The sequence below is a fragment of the Rhineura floridana genome, chromosome 3 (assembly GCF_030035675.1).
Source record: "Rhineura floridana isolate rRhiFlo1 chromosome 3, rRhiFlo1.hap2, whole genome shotgun sequence".
NCBI classification, from domain to species: Eukaryota; Metazoa; Chordata; class Lepidosauria; order Squamata; family Rhineuridae; genus Rhineura; species Rhineura floridana.
The window spans coordinates 118452116-118467815 of NC_084482.1; positions in this window are offsets into that span (position 1 = coordinate 118452116).

Sequence of the window (15700 nt, forward strand, 5' to 3'; positions counted from 1 at the left end):
GGAGAGGTGCCCTCAGTCACTGCAGCCAGTACTGAGTGAGATGGACCAATGGTGTGACTCAGTATAGGGCAGCTTCCTGTCTTTCTACATTGGTTTCCGCAGCATGCAGTGATGAGGGAAATATGCATCTGCTGAATTTCTTGTCTTGCATGCTTGCCTTTGCACTCCCAAGCCAGCTTAACATATATATAAAACAATATAGATAACACATTAAGACTGCAGTCCTACTGTATGTACACTTACCTGGGAGTAACTATCATTGAACTTTGTGGGATTTAACGAGGCTTGTCTTGTAAAAGACTAAAACTAAAACAAAAAAAAACCCTGCACTGTACTTTATCATCCCCCACAGTTAAACAAGGAAGACAGGTGTATGGGCTAGGCCACTAATAGGACTTCTCCCAGCAACCCCATTTTGTGAAACAAGACCTGGAAACTGTCAGTGCAAACCTATGCATTTTACATAAGTGGCGTCTGGCTGACTTGTTTATTGAGCAGTCATGCTGATTTGTTTGTGGAGGGATTAGATGATGTCATCTGTTTATTGAATATTTCTTCTGATTTGTTTGCAGGGAGGTTAGATGACATTGCATCAAGCAATTGTTATCCCACACTTTGTAGCACATTTTCCTGTCACTTTCCTTATCACAAAAAGTCTGGAGTTGCTGTTGTTTTTGAAGAGGGGGAGTGGGTTTATTGCAAAAGAGCTCCAAATCAGTGTTAATTGCACAAACTGAACTTGGCAGTATGTGAATGAATCCCACCTGAAAACAATAAAAGTCTGGAAGCACCCCAAGTCTCACTGACTTCAGAGGGGCTTACTCCAGAGTCTCAAGTAAGTGTGCCTCTGAACATCAATAACAGCTGACACAGAGACAGTAATATGAGCAGCAGGAAAGTGAGGGACCACCTGACAATAGTTACAAAATCACCTTTCATAACACCCACCATAGTGTCCGGTAAGGCCCCTGCAGAACTTAATAAATTAAAAGGAAGAAAGCACATGTGGCTAAAGGTAAGTAGGTCTGCTCAATGCCTGGATGAACGATCACACGGGAACCACATATTTTTTGCCTTGGGCTCTATGATGGAAGGAAGGTGGGATATATGGATTAGAAAATAAGTACATCCCAGTTAATTTGGGATTTAGACTCAAAATCATTACTTGAAAAGGGACCAGATGAAAAAAAGATGACCTCAGTCCTAAGCATGGAATCAAATTCTACTGAAATGAATAGGGCTTGCTTTAATTTTTTTAAAGGATCAGAAGAAAAATATATTTAGTTGTTTACTTTGACAATCCTTTTACAAAAATCTCTGGAGGTGGGGGGGTGGGGAAGCCCGCCTAATTTGGTGTTCAACCTTTTACGAAGGATACTGATCTTTTTCTCTATAAAAACATTCATTCCTATATGTGTAGACTTACTCTTCTGCCAGTTCCAGTGCATCTCCATCTCTCTTTTCTGAAAACAGAGGCACATGATACTAGTCAAACCCCACCCCTTCTTACTGTAAAACCTGGTGGGAGCAGCTCGTGTGAATATTTTTTAAATTCAGTGTCAAACAGATTTTGCAACTGATTGGCATATCAGCCAGTTGCCCCTCCAGGAGTGGCCAGTGGAAATGCTTTGCTGTAGGCAACTAGTCTGCCCACAGCCAAAGTGACAGTGTGTATATGAAAGCAACAAGGAAATACATTCAACAGAGCAGCTGTTTGCAAGCATTTGGCCATATACCAATAAATTAGTGAGGTGGGAAATAAATGATGTATCTGGAAGAAAAATACATTGTCCAGAAATAATTATTTTCAGTTTTATTCTAAACTTCAGGATCTCTCTTAATGTACTGGGCTTGTTATTTAGGGATAGCCCTATCAGCCCTATTGTTAGGCAGAATGAGATGGCCTCCTTAAGGTAGTAGATGCTGAGGAGGCAAGAAAAAGTGGCAAGGGGTTGGAGCACAGAGGGTGGTATTCAAGGCTAGTCCTGCTCAGAGTAAACCCACTGAAGTTAATAAACATAACTAACTTGGATTCATTAATTTCAGTGGGTCTGCTACTTAGTTGAATACAATCCAGAAGTGGGTGTACCACATGGTCTGTTCTGTTGGAAGTGTGGCAAGAGCAAATCCAGTTTTGTTCTTTTGTTTATGTTCCAGAAGGGAGACAGAGTTAGGGTCCTCCAGATGGTTAGGCTTGATTACCTTTACCTGTGATGCTCTGACTGACTTCCTTCCGTTGTTAGACTGATATGTCTTAAAGAAGGTTACCTGCCCCTCCTCCTCCCACCCTTTCCTCTCTTCTCTTTTTTGACTGTCCAAGAGAGAGGAGACACGCACCTTTGTCTCTGCTCTCTCTCTCCTAGCCATGAGGGCAACTCCCAAGCCTGGGTGTTGCGCCTCCAACTTGAATTAGGTATGCCTTTCTCTCTACTATGTATTTCTATAAATAAAGTAGCTCTTCTTATTTTACTAAGTCTTAAGTCTCACTGATCTCAATGCAGGGTAAAAGCCTGCTTTCTTAGGTAAGCACACACACTGGCACACACGCATTTCAGATCGCTGTTATTCTCTGCTTAACAAATATACAAATGTACACAACAACATGTTCTGCACCCCTAAGCTAGCCTGCACTCTCAAGTATGGTAGAGGATACTGTTATGCTGTTAGCATTGACGTTGGTATGCAACTGCCAGTCCAGCTGGCTTTTTGACAGGGAAGGGAGGGGAGATGAGCCATTTTCTCTTTCACCTCAGACAGCAGGATGTCTTTGTGGGCTGGGCTGGCCACGGTTGCAGAAGATTAGCAAAGCAAAACTAAGAAGGTTGTTTTTATTACCTATCACCATTGGTGACTGTGTTTTATCTGGTATATATTACACTTGTTATTCGGGGTCACCATCTTTTGGGGGGGGTCTGTGAGCACACTTCCAAATGGAAAACCTTTCATGGATAGTGCATGCATACACACTCAGCAACCAAGCACACACCGCAACCTATTTCATTAGCTACAATAGAATGCATTTTTTTTAGCAGGGGGAGGGGACCCTGTGGACACCTGGGAAGGCCTCTGTGGGGACATGTGTGCTTTACATAGAAATGACACAGAAAGTACCTCTTGAATTTCATGGTCAATTGCCCCAATACTTACAATGGTTTTCTTTAGAGTGTGTGTGCGTATCTGCAAAAGTGGGTTCATCCCATAAGAAATCTATTAGTCTTTAGGTGATACCAGAGTCTGTTGTTTTGTGGGAAAGAATGTTACTCTGGCAGCTTATGAGTTACTGTTCCTTTAATGGAAAATATCATCATCTGGAGAGTAGTGGTTTAGCTTTTGTGTCCCCAGCCATTTCCTTTAGACTCATGATGAACCAAGAATGTAGATATTGTTGTAAACACGCTCCATGATTATGGAGTGCTCTCACTCTCTAGGCTTTGGCATACGCTGGAACTCCATGGTGGACAATGTGGTCCTGATTATTTGTCTTTGATGGCCAACAGCAACTCCAAGCCACTAGAATGTTGGTAATGCTACATCTGTCATAGGGATGTCTGAGAAACATTTTTTGCAGTCAGATTGAATGTGGTCAGGAGAGAGAAAAACAATATTAGTTTTCAACTTGTTGGAAAAGGTTGATATGTTTCTGGTGAGCAGAAACTGATCCTAGGGTATTCAATGGTGGACTGCTACTGTTCTAAGGCGTGCATGCTTGCTTCCCATCTGTTCAACCTGCACATTTATAAATAACCAACTTCCAGTAGTCTCTCCTCACAAGGAAATATATTCTATGAAAAAGTCCTGGAACTTAGTACATATCAGAGAAGTGTGCACTTTGAAACAAGGTTCTCCAAATTTGTAAGAAGAGTGTCTACCAAATCAATTCTTTGACAGTTAAGGTGCTTCAGAAATAATGAAGTTGAATGATAAAGATGCATCTGATGAAGTGGTGGATTCTAGTAAATGAAACCTTATGCCTGTATTTTATATATACAGTTTTTAAAGTGGTTTGAAAATGAGATCATTGTGTATATGTTAAAGGAAATGTTAACTGAGTGGTTAATGTGCATAACAGCCAGTCAATGTGCACATTCACCAGGCCTCATGGGGAATGTGCACATTAATCTTCCATTAAGAGGGAATTGCACAAATTTCCAGGTCGATATATTTGATCTCCAGCAGGCCTTGGGAAATGTGCATATATTGACTGACTGAATTATGTACATTCGCTTGTCGTCATGGATAATCACCAACAGCCCTTGGGTAATGTGTATATCTCAGTTGAGTTTAGTACATTCTCCATCCATTATGCACAATCTCTAACAGACTTTGGGGAATGTGCATATCTCCACAACATTTTGTACATTCTCAGACAATATGCTCATTCTCTGGTCAGTATGCATAGTCTCCAAGAAAATGCCTTTTTTTCTATGTCTTGTTCAGAAACATGCAATTTGCACCTCCACACTGTTTCTGGTCCGCTGCCTATTTTTTCATGGCCCATACCATTTCTTCCCACTGATCAGCCAAGCAGCAGGAAGAAGAGATGGGGCTCCAGAGAAAGATTAACTTTTTTCTGTAGTAAAACCCTATTTTCACCATTCTCACCTATTTCCCAGTTAGCTGAGCAGCGCAAGGGGGATCACAGGGAGACAAAAGTTTTACATTTACCCTTCCCCTCCCCGGGCAGAACAATTGGTTAAGTAGAACCAAATCAATTCTGGCTCATTATGGGATAAGTAATGAATTCCCCCCCCATACGTATCTTCACGAGCAAAATCATTGCTGAGGGATAGAATATTTTTCTACGCCAAAAGATGGGATCTCTATGCCTCCATCCAGTCACCCTTTTCGCATTGGTTTCCTATGTACAAAATTTCTTTTAACCTGGAACCTTACTTTACCTTTCTAGAAGCACCTGGGCTGAGAACTGCATTTATGGCTGTTCGCTTTCAAACAATGCCCTCTGCGCTTCTTGAGGGGAGATATGGACATATTCCAATACATCTGCGTTGCTGTATATACGGGTCAGGTGATGTTGAGGACATATATCATTATTTGTTGAGCTGCTCTCTTTATAATGACCCATGGTCTAAGTTCCTAGCTCCTATTAGTCATCTTCTTGAGAATAGGTCTATCCTGGAACAAGTCTGCATGCTACTAGCAGGTAATGATATTTTCGTCACTCGGCAAGTGGCCAAGTTTGCCCTTGCTGCAGCGAAAATCAGATGTAAATTCCGAAAACAGCCCCAGCCTACAGGTTTATCAGCCTCTTAAACTGACTTGGGCTATGGCCCTAAGAGGGCAAGCAATTTTTCCAATAGATCTGAATTACCCTCTACAGATACTCTGAGCTGTCCCTTGTACTTGGTACCCAGGAAACATGCAGGATGGTATGTTTATCTTCAGCAATTTTAAATTTCACAATTGTATTTTATAAAACTTTATGGTCTGTATTATGTATTGTGTATTGGTATATGTTTTGTGATGGTACGTCTTTGCGGTGGCCTTTGGCCTTAAGCGATAAAGTTTTTACCTTACCTTACCTTCTCCTCCCCTGATTCTGATGGAAAGTGCCCCTCATGCCGCTATTAAGCTTAGAAAAAAGCACCATAGTAGCAGGGGGTCATTCATCACCAGAATCACAGGAAAGGAAGTTTGATCCAGCTGAGGAAGCATTACCCAGCAGGAAAAAGAGAGCTGAGATACCCCAAGGCCTGTTGGTGATTATGCATCATGACAAGAGAATGTACACAATTCAGTCAGTATATGCACATTTCTCAAGGCCTGTTGGAGATCAAATATATATTGACTGGGAAATGTATATGATTCCTTCTTCAGTGGCGGTAACACAGCCGAAGCTCTGCTCACAGCTGGAGTTTGATTCCAACGAAAGGAGGAAGTCGAATCTCCTGTAAAAAGGGTTGAGGTCCACTCAGCCTTCCATCCATCCGTGGTCGGTAAAATGAGTACCCGGCATATGCTGGGGGGTAAAGAAAGGCCGGGGATAGAACTGGCAATTCCACCCCATATATACGGTCTGCCTAGTAAACGTCACAAGACGTCACCCTAAGAGTCGGAAACGACTCGCACTACAAGTGCTGGGACACCTTTACCTTTTTATGCACGTTCTCCATGAGGCAGGGAGAATGTGCACATTTCTGAGGCCCAGTGAATGTGCACATTTCTCAAGGCTGGTTGGAGATTATGTACATTGACCAGGAACTGTGCACAATTCCTTTTTCGTGAATGGATTATGCACACATTCTCGAGGCCTGATTAGCGTTGCAGGTCTCCAGATTTCATCTGGAGACTGAGTTTTTAGGATCCTCCATGGGTCTCCAGGCAAGTCTCGCCAATCTCCAGATTTCTGGTGGCCTGGGAAGCACAAAAACAGGCTCAGATCTCCCTGCCTCAGGAGATTTAGGCCTCTTGTTGCACCTCACCCCACAGCTTCAGAACCAGCTGCATTCCATTGGGAAGCAGGGAGGAGGAAGTTTCTCCTTGCCCTCACAATGGGATGCAGCCGGCTCTGAGGGCCTGCCCTGTGACATCATTAGGGCCAGCCCCATTACATCACTAGACCCCCCCCCCAAAAAATCTCAGGGTTTGGGATGCTTCTGAACTGGCAATTCTGGGCCTGCTGAATACATGCATCTCTCTTTTGTCTCTGGTTAACAGGCTGTGCAAGGGTCAACATTGCATACAAATCCTTAAAATCCTATTTAACCAGAAGTGTAAGCCTCTTTGGGGCTTCATGACAAAAAGACAAATCAGAAATTGAGAGAGAGAGAGAGATCAAACAAAAATGTGTGTGCACCATTTGAAGCAAAACTTCAACTAAGCCTCTCTCAGCCCTCTTAAAATGGTTATCTGCTTCCAGCCTTAAAGTACTTGCTTCCTGACAACCATGAAGCATGTGGCACACCCAAATCCAGCATGACTGAGGATATGGCTGCAGGACAGTGTGGTTGGTGTTACCATGGAAAGCCTATTTTACGCAGGCATTTTTCAACACAGTCCTATGCTATGATAGTAGGAGGTGGGTTTCCTAGGGTAACAACATCTTTAGGAAAACTAGTAAGCTATTGTGTATCATCTGTGCAGACATTATAGACCAATCTTTCTAGTTGTCAACATAGAAATTATTATTATTATTATTTATTTAATTTGTATCCCGCCCTTCCTCCCAGCAGGAGCCCAGGGCGACAAACAAGGCACCAAAAACACTCTAAAACATCACAAAAACAAATCCTAAAATACATCAAAACAAAACAGCATTAAAAACATTTTAAAAACTTTTTAAAAGGGTTAAAAACATTATTAAAAACATATTAAGCAATTCTGAAATGTTTATATGAAATAGGAATTGGAGAGAGGGCTGTGTTTGTGTTACTCAAGACACTAGCCGCATAATAGTCACCCTGCTTTCCAAATAGAGTTGTCAGTCATTGCTTAAAAAAAGAAAAAGAAAGCAGCCTGGTCATGTATTTTTTTATTTTTGTTTGCTTGTTTGCTTTTTGGCAAGTTGCAAAAAAAAAAATAATGTGCAAGGCTGTTTCCTCTCGTTCCCTAGAGATTTTAGCAGCTGTGCATTTAAAGTGAATAGACAGGCTTTGCTCTGGGCTCTACCCCAGGACTAGCACAAAACCACTAGGCTCCACCCCAGAGGTTTTTACTTCCCTGTGGCTGCTGCACCCTGATTATAGAATTTTTGGTTTGAAAGGTTGGCAATCATACTCTCCAAATGCCAAGATCTGCCATTTTATCAGGTGATCACATTTAAAGATGCATAGAAGTAACAAAAAGATGGAAATGTTCCCCTTTTTGCCCTAAAACAGTAGCAATTTAGCGGGAAACTAATAAGTTTTAAAAATAGAAAACATACTATGATAGTACATGCCTTATGGTAGCATTTTTTTATCACTGTATTCTGGTAACCTGAGCTTTGCTCTCTCTCTCTGTGTGTGTGTGTGTGTGTTTCAGAAACTCCCTGTACAAAATTATGAGCTGTTTCCTGTCCAGTTGTGCATAGCCTATTCTATCTATAAAATATCTGAAGTGTTCAGATAATTTCACAGGGAGAGGCCAAGAGGATCTTAGATTAGTGAGGTTCCCTAAAGTCTTCCCTGTGAATGTAATTCTTCATTGCCTCAAGCAGAAATACTTATTTAGCACCCTTTTTCACTTTATAAATACCATTCATATTTTTTTATATGTAGCTAGAGTGTTTGAAAGGAACCAGTCATGAAACAGAGTACTGAAGTTGAGCAGTGATGGCAGGAACTGATGCATGATCAATACATTCTTTAACTACATTCAGGCTGCTGGTACTGGTGTACAAAGCCCTATACAGCTTGTGAACAGGACACCTGAAGTATCTTCTCACCCTTTATATACTCAGTTGATCGCTGTGCTTTCCAGATGATGCAAACACCATCTTATGAGGAGGTCTGTTACATACAAAATAGGAATTAGGCCTTTAGTGTTGTGTGGCACTTAACCTTTGGAATTCCCTCCTGTTAAATACTAGACAGGCACCTCCTCTGTTGTCTATTTGGCAGCTACTGAAGAACTTCCTCTTCCAATAAACCTTTTAAATAGAGATCTTTCCCTGTCTGCATTTGTACTGGAATTGATTTAAATATGTTTTAAATTTGTTTGTTTTATCACTTTTTGTTTGCCACCCTGGGCTCCTTTAGGAAGTGGTGTAGGATATAAATTTTAACAACAACAACGGCTTTATGTCCCACAGTTGATAGCACCTCATTTTAAATGGGAATATGAACCATTAGGTTTAGGAAGTCGAAGATGGCAGAACATGGTTTATTATTAAATGTTTATTACATTTGTATCCCACCTTTCTTTCACTGAGCTCTAGGGGACTTACAAGACTCTTTCCCCCTCCCTCTCCTCATCTGTATCTTCGTAACAACTCTGGCCCAAGGGAGTCACTGAGCTTCATGGATGAGAATTGATTTGAAACTGGGTTTGTCTTGTCCTAGGGTTGCACTTGACCCAGTATGCCATGTTGACTTCATAGTTTAGGGTGGAAAATCAGACGTCAATTCATTATTACTTTCCCAAAGCCTGCCAACTGTATGTATTGATTGTGTCATCTATGCACATGGTACTTTACAAAAAACAGGCATTTCCACCCCAAGGGGTTCTGAGTGAGGACAAACAGAAAGAGTGAAAGGGGCTCCTTCATTTCTATAACTGTCTCGCCATCCCAAGACACATATCTAATCATCTACCTACTGTTTCCCCCTCTTCAGCAGTACCCTGGATGAAGAGGTGTGATTGCTTTCTCCATCTTCTTCCAGCCAGGAGAAAAGGCCAGGTTTCAAATTCAGAGGTCCTTGTGCAGAGACTGCCATCACAGCATCCCTGGAGAAGGAGCAGTTTGCCCAGTAGTAGAGCACTTGCTTGCCATACAAAAAGCCCCTAAGTTCAATCCCTGGCGTCTCCATGTAGAGCTGGGAAAGAATCCTGCCTGAAACCCAGAGAGCTGCTGTCAGTCAGTGAGTGCTAACAATACACTCGGTCAGTCTGTTGCTTGACTGAAGGTACCTTCCTCTGTTCCTTTATCCGCTATAAGGCCAATGGGTCATGTGACATCACCATTCTGGCCATTTCTGGCCTCTCCTTTTACCTCTATGTTCACTTCTCCACCTTCTTTGAGCCCTGTGTTATTCTAGGCAGTAGCAATGATGACACAGCTGGGCTGGTACAGCTGCACAACATAAATGCCTTTTTCTGACATAGTGCAGCCTCTGGCTCATTGCGCCAGCACAACACAATAACTAGCTGCATTGCATGAGGCATCAGTGCAGTCGTATCCTGCTCACATGGCACTCAGCAGAGGATAAGACTGGGGTGAAACACTACGTTCGTACCCGCGGCAAACACAGAGGGTTTGTGTTTACAAATTGTAATTGAAAATGGGGGGGGGGCAGCTACATTCACTTTGGTTTAATAAACACAGGCTGACAAGTTGGCTGTCAAAGTAATAACCCAGTTTAGAGAACCACTTGGATGAATATAATATTAAATTGCCAGGATCACTGTTTTACAAAATCCAGTCCCCTCTGGAAAACAGATTGATAGAAAAGAGAATGTTTGCCTCCGTTAATCACTCTGCCCGGACAGAAAAGATCAATTGTACTTTTATAGGAATTGGCACTAATGGGTGCTTTCCCCCACTAATGCTAATTGCTGTGTGGATGGGTGATTTTCACCAAGATCGCTGCTGAAGAGGGAAGACTTAAATCTTCCCTCCCGACACACTGCTGTGCCAATAATAATATAATAATAATAATATTTAATTTGTTTGTCGCCTATCTGGCAATTAGCCACTCTAGGCGACGTACATTAAAAGAGATAAAATACAATAACAGATGTAATCACATTAATAACAATAGATAAAATACTGGACAGTCATCAACACATATAAAAGCAATTATAATAACAACATACGATAAATGACAGAATCATGGTGATTTACCCAATGACCTCAAAGGCTTGCTGGAATAGCCACGTCTTCAGGGCCTTGCGGAATACATCTAGGGAAGGGGCATGTCGAAGATCATATGGGAGGGAGTTCCAGAGAGTGGGGGCCACCACAGAAAAGGCCAATGACTCTCGCCCCTCCCACCCACTGCATGCCTGTTATTTTACTTCTTAAAAATTAATGATGTGATTGCTAATCACATTGTTAACATAGCATGCAGTTGGGCTCTTAGAGAGGGGGAAAGTAAACAGGTAGTGAAAGCAAGGAAGAGAAAAACAGAGCCAGGGGCTCTGCCTGGGCACATGCCCAGCAATACCAACCCAGATGGTGGTGACCTGGTTGTATGTGTGGGCCTACACTTTTTTTAAAAAAATATTAAAACATATAAAACTATTATTCTTTTTAAAATGTCACTTTTTAGAGAATGAAGAGTTACATTGTTTTTATAAGTCACCATTGCCATTGAATCGTATTCCCTGCAATTAGTCATGGATTCATGAGTTATTTCTTTATATCAGGCTCAATCCTAAACGATTTTTCTAGGCTGTAGCCCTGCTGAACACAGTAGGACTTGCTTCTGAGTAAGCATGCATAGGATTATGTAGGGCTGGGGCATGCAAACCTTTCTTTGGGTCTATAAACCCAAACAATAAACACTAATAATAACAAAATCTAATTTATTTTTGCCTAATTGCTCAGGGATGGAAAACCTGTGGAACTCCAGAATTTGCTGGACATCCCATAATCCCTTACCATGGTCTGGACCTGATGGAAGTTGGACAGCATCTGGAGGGCCACAGGTTCCCCATTCCTGTGCTATAAAGTGAAGTTAAATGTGCAGTGTTTCTATTCCCTCAGAACTACTCTGCACATATCTGTTCGTATTTCCAAGACTGAGCCATGATGACACACAAAAAAGATTCTAATACTAACTTCTGGTGGGCTCTGGCCTAATTTAAACTGAGATAATTAGCTGTCTCATTTCTGAGAGGTTGGATATAAAATAAGAACTATGTACAACCAGAAACAAATGTTCTTTAGCATTTTGAAAGCTTTGTTGTTGTTGTTTTAATTTTGTCAATGGGTGTGTTTGTGCTCCTCAAAATGGATTCAAGAATTTGTGCCAAGTGATATTCATGCGATTGTAATGGGAGACTTAATTTCAAATGGAGGTAAAGGGGTTCATCTTTGTCTGGAAGTTATGTTCATGCCTTCTCACTTGAGAGTCATTCCATCTGCCTATGGGGCTACAGAGAACAGTTGATGTTTCTCAGTGAGAAGATAATGACAATGATTGCTTTGTTGTTCTTCTTTTAGCTTTACTCTGATTTTTTATATGACCAGTTCATAATCTGTACCATAGTCTGCTCCTGGTATTGTTTTCGCAGAAAGTATGGAACTTCTCCATCTTCTGCTACCAGTCATATAATCAATTTGATTCCTATATTGACCATTTGGTGATGTCCACGTGTACAGTCGTCTTTTCAGATCAAAAAATGTGTTCACAAGAAACAAGTTATTGGCTTCACAGAATTCAGTAAGTCTTTCTTCTGCTTCATTTCTGTCTTCTAAGCCCCATTTCCCCACAATTCCTAGTTCTTCTCTGTTCCCTACTTTTGCATTCCAGTCCCGCATGATTATCAGCACATCTTGTTTGGGTGTGTGATGAATTTCTTCCTGTACCTCTGTGTAAAATCTCTCCAATTCCTCTTCTTCTGCGTTTGCTATTGGAGCATAGACTTGGATGATGGTTATGTTAACAGGTTTCCCGTTTAATCTCATAGATATCACTTGCTCAGACCTTGCGTTGTAGCTCCTAATTGCTTTTGCTACATCACTTCTCACTATTAAAGCAACCCCATTTCCTCTTAATTTCTCATTTCCTGTGTAAAATATTTTGTAGTTGTCTGATTGGAAATGTCACATTCCCATCCATTTTAGTTCACTCATGCCATGTATTGTAATGTTCATCATTCCATTTCTTGCTTGACAATTTCTAACTTTCCCTGGTTCATGCTTCTCACATTCCTATTTTGTGCGTTGTACAACTCCGGACTCTCCTTTTGCATCTGTGCGCATCAGTCTCTTGACTTCCTTTCGGCTTTGACCCAGCTGCATCATTAGTCACAGCGCTACTCGTACTTGTCCTTTGTTCTTCCACAGTAGCTCAATGAGTGCCTTCTGACCTGGGGGACTCATCTTCCAGCACTATCTCGTGTTGCATTTTGGATACTCTGTTCTTAGGGATTTCCTCTGAGTTTGGATGCATCGTAGTCTGGTGTCTCAGCTTTGACCATTCCGCCTTGGGTGCCCCTGCTAGGAGTCTAGCCTCTTGGTCTAGACTCCTGATGGCATTGCTCTCAGCTTCTTCAACACTCTCAAACCCCTCATCACATTAAGGTATGCATCCTAAAGGGGGTACAAAAGCTTATGCCACACAATATGGAAGTTTTGAAGACACCACAATACTTACTTGAGGTAATAAGTAAAAGGTTCACCTCCTGGAACAAATTAAACAATTTTGTACTATATTTGAAAAAGAAGATCTATGAAAGCTGCACAATTCCTACAAATGAAACTTGTTTAATATGTATTTTACAGTGAGTTAAAGCATTAAGCCTTCCAACCAGACCTTAACTTTAAAAGCACACAGCACAGTTTTTGTATGATCGAACTGTTGACGTGTGTGCGTTGTTGCGTGAAACAGCATACATTACGTTGGAGTTAAGTTGAGCAAGAAACTTCTTCAGAGCATTAGAGCATGTTAAGAGTCTTTATTAAGACATTATGGCCAAAGGCTTAAGAGTAAATACATGTAGAGTTTCTTCAGTCACCCCCCTTCTGGTACATCTCTCTTCAAAAGTAAACACAGAAGACAACCTCTCAGTTCAGAGGCAATACACAGAAGACCAGCCTCACAGTTCAGAGGCAATATTCAGAAGACCCCAGCTTAACACAGATAGCTGCTAGAACTTTTCCCAGTTTATCGCGATGGCTACCATAGCAACGGCCTTGGCAGTCCGTTCCCAGACTGGGCAAAGACATAACTCCCCCTAGTTACAGTTTTTCAGACTTGATGGAAAACAAACTTAGTGACAGTGCGGTTCAATGGTCAACACGAACTTCACTGTTTGTCAAAATGAAGAAGGCTGGCTGCTTAATACATGCATTTAAAAATATGTTGTTTTACTGGTCATGTTTCTTAAAACTTTACTGTTCCTTTACTGGTCATGTGCCTTAAAAGTCACTGACATGGACATTTAGCTGGTGAAACTTTCCCCATCACTTTGGCTGAAGACAGGGTAATTTCAGAGAGTTGGAAGTGGTTGGAAAAACGCACTGTTGATTTCTTATCCATAATGTGTACACTCCTACCACTGCTGTCTGTGGTAAACCAATTTAGCTGAGGTTTATAGTGCTTTAGGAACCTGCAAAACTTTTTTGTGCAGGACCAAATAGGGCAAAAGTAGTAAGTGTTTGGGCCATAGATGCCCGAGTCATATGGCTTTCATGCAAAAGATCCCACATTCAGTCCAAGCTTGGCATGCCTGGGTACAGCTAGAAAAGACTCCTGCCTGAAACTCTAAAGAGCTTCTTCCAGTCAGTAATACAATTATCAACAATACTGAGCTAGATGGGGCCAGATCCAACTTGGTATAAGACAATTTCCTATGATAGGAAATGCATCATCTTCTAATTTCTATGTCAGGCTGTTGTTAAAAAGGACAGGAACAGGACCACAAAAAACATGACAATCCTAGCATAGAGATTCCCTCTTACCTTATTGGATTACAATGAGTGTCTAATTTTAATCATGTAGGTGACATCACTAAAAACAAATTGTTTCTCAAGAGAAAGACCAAGCAGCATATGGCTCATGAAAATGAACAAGAATCATTCAACTAAAGTTAGGACCAGACCCATACAGATATGAACCTACCCGTTCACTACGTTCAACATCTAAGGCCCTCCTCCGAGTTCCGACTCACAGAGAAGCTCGGAGGGTCGTAACAAGATCTAGGGCCTTTTCAGTGGCTGCCACCGAATTATGGAACAGTCTCCCCGATGAGGTCCGCCTGGCGCCTACACTTTTATCTTTTCGGCGCCAGGTGAAAACCTTTTTATTCTCCCAGGCATTTTAATCTATCTTTTAGCTTTTAACGTATATTAGGTTGTTTATTGTTTAATATTTATGCTCTACTGTTTTTGTGATTTTATTGTATTTTATCCTATGTTGTGCAGCGCCCTGAGAGCCTTCAGGCTGTGGGCGGTATATAAATCGAATAAAATAAATAAAATAAAATAAATAGTCAAAGGCAATCTCAAAAGATATCTCAAGCCAAGTTAAAACAAGGAAAGCTTTTGGAAATGTATGTTTCATAGTTGTCTTTCTCTTTCCTCTACTTGTTCCTTCATGTGCGATTTTCTCCTGTCTTTCTTGGTTTGAGGCAAAGCATAGTCTGACCAGCACACTATGGTTTGCATTTCTCTAAAGTGGAAACCAGGGTTGATTGTGGTTTCTAGTCTTGGTTTGTAGGGCAGAAATTATACCTTGCTGATTCAGATGAAATGGCAAACTATGGTTTTCTTCAAACTAGGAAAGGAGGGAAGGAAGTGACACATGCAAGGGGAGAAGTAGGGGGCAACGTGTGAGCCTAAGGCTTGCTCACATAGCATCTAAGCAGAGTTTGGCATCATGTCTGCACCATCTGTCTGGATTTAATAAAACTGCATTCAATCAATGTATGATTTCTGCTAACCAATACTGCAATTTGTTTTGTTTTTAATTTTGTTTTTTGTATTAAACATTTTGTATATTTGATTTTATTGTTTTTAATTGCTGTAAACTGCCCAGAGAGTTTTGGCTATGGAGCGGTATATAAATGTAAGAAATAAATAAATAAATTGTTAAAAAAAAAAAAAAGAGTGAGGCAGGATAGATGGAAAATGCCAGATGGAGGGAACAATCCGACAGCTGTTTTATAGTTTGGAGCCATAGTTATGTGGAAAATAGCACATTTGCCCACAAGAATTCTTGAAGATCAGTTTTCATTCAGAAGTCTGTTTAGAAGCTACAGCATGCTTTTGGCTATTAATATGACTTTCCCTTAAAAGCATAGCAGGCACAATGGAAGCAGAGGGTCTGGTTGCAGTCTTCAGTGTGGATAGGCCTGGCCCACAACTACCTTAACT